Consider the following 2,441-nt stretch of genomic DNA (forward strand, 5'->3'; position numbering starts at 1 on the left):
GTTGCTTGTGCTTTTGGTGCCATATCTAAGAATTCATTGCCAAATTCAAGGTTATGAAGATTTACTCCCTTCTAAGGTTTTGTTTTTGTTTGTTTGTTTTTGGCTGTGCCAGGTCTTAGTTGCAGCACACAGGATCTTCGTTGCAGTGTGCAGACTTAGTTGCAGCATGCATGCGGGATCTAGTTCCCCGACGAGGGAACGAACCCAGGCCCCTTGCATTGGGAGCATGGAGTCTTACCCACTGGACCACCAGGGAAGTCCCACTTCTAAGGGTTTTATAGTTTGGGCTCTTACATTTAGGTCTTTATCAATTTAGAGTTTATTTTTGTATGTAATATAAGGCAAGGGTCCAATTTTATTTCTTTGTTTGTGGCTATTGTTATTCCAGCACCATTTGTTGAAAAGACTATTGTTTTCCTATTGAATTGCCTTGGCATCTTTGTTGAAAACTCAATTGACTATATATAGAAATATATAAAACATATTGACTCTACCTCCCTCATGAACTGTTGCCCAAGGACAAAAAGAACTGCAAAGACATTTTTTATTCTTTTTTTGTTTTGTTTTGTTTTTTCTTTTTAAAATTTTTTTGCAAAGAAGTTTTTTAAAACACTGTTTTCAGTAATCATAGTGTTAATAAAATTGTTACTGTATTTCAAAGCTAGTGTATATTTAGTGGGTAAAATAGCTAAATGATTACATTAATGTTCTCAAGAGCCAAGGTTTTCAATTTAAGAAAAAAAGGATACAAACATAAAATTCAAGAAATATGTGAAAGCCTGTAATCTTAAATTTGAGTTATACAATTTAATTCATGTTGTATTTTCTTTTTAAAGTACATATTTTCTATTTTTGTTCAGTAAAAGTCTTAGAAGCGATGAGAACACAGGTGCAATGAGCGTCCATAGACTTCAGGTTGTGACTTCTCAATACCATATCCTAGTACAAAGAACCACAGGGTCTTTGAGAAAATGGCCAATTTCATATCTAGGGCAGGAAATATCTCAGGTGACTCTGGGGCATCTTGTTATGCCAGTTTCTTTCTTTCTTTTTAATTGTTTTTAAATGTATTTATTTATTTATTGGCTATGTTGGGTTTTTGTTGCTGTGAGCAGGCTTTCTCTAGTTGCGGTGAATGCGGGCTATTCTTTGCTGTGGTGCGCAAGCTTCTCAACTCAGTGGCTTCTCTTGTTGCAGAGCACGGGCTCTAGGAATGCAGGCTTCCGTAGTTGTGGCACGTGCGCTCAGTCGTTGTGGCTTGCAGGCTCTAGAGCTCAGGCTAAATAGCTGTGGCACACGGGCTTCGTTGCTCCGCAGCATGTGGTATCTTCCTGGGGCAGGAATCGAACCTGTGTCCCCGGCATTGGCAGGCGGCGTCTTAACCACTGTGCCACCAGGGAAGTCCAACCAGTTTCTTTTCTATGTGCTTTGCATGTGTTCGGCCGCACCCGCCGACCTACATGGCTTGTGCTTGCCCAGCTTCAAGACCGAAGAAAGAGCCCAGAGTCAGCAACAGACATCAATGGTTTAATGGGTGGGTGGGGGAGCTTACACCTCCAAAACAGGACCCTGGAGCGACACCCCACTGTGTGTGGTGCATGGCGGGCAGGACATGGTGGCAGTCTTTCCTGGGGTGGGGGTGAGGGGTGCATCACCAGTGATAGGGGAATCGACATCAGGTGGGATCATTAGTTGCCAGGGAAACCAGTAGAGGGACAGGCCCCTCACTGCACCTTTGATAAGCTATCCCTGGGAATTCCCTAGCGGTCCAGTGGTTAGCACTCTGATAAGCTATCACTAGCTGCGGCCTGGGGCAAGCCCTAAGAAGGTCTGTCGTACGAGTAGGGCACAGGTGAAGCAGGCACTGGTCCGGCAGGGGATGTACAAAGAGCAAGAGAACAGCCACCCTGAGGGCCCTGACCATACAACATGCATTAGCTCATTTAACTTCATTTTATAGTTGAGAAAACTGAGACTTAAATAGATTGCCCAAGGTTACATAGATACAAAGTGATAAAAAATAGTTACCAACCCAGGCTTCAGAGCCAGCATTTGAAAAGTTGCTCAATCTTGCTAGGAGTTAGAGAAATGCATATTACAATAGCACTGAGACAACTTTATTTTCTTACTAGAAGAGCAAAAGTTAATGTCACATAAAATGACATTTTAGTGAGCACTTGAGGATATAGAGCTCTTACACACTGCTGGTGTAAGTTTAATTTTTTAGAACCTTTTTGGATAATGATTTCACCATACTGAATACATGTGAAGATGCACATACCCCTACCCAGAAGTTCCCCTTCTAGACGAGAGAAATTATATATACATCTGCACACGGAGACAATGTATAAACATCTGGGTTCTTTACAGCCCTACAAGTTTTGAGAAAAAGAAAGCTGGTGACTTCCTGCCACGTTAAATACGGAAGCTGCCTTCCTTTT

The sequence above is a fragment of the Hippopotamus amphibius genome, chromosome 6, assembly GCF_030028045.1.
Source record: "Hippopotamus amphibius kiboko isolate mHipAmp2 chromosome 6, mHipAmp2.hap2, whole genome shotgun sequence".
NCBI lineage: Eukaryota > Metazoa > Chordata > Mammalia > Artiodactyla > Hippopotamidae > Hippopotamus > Hippopotamus amphibius.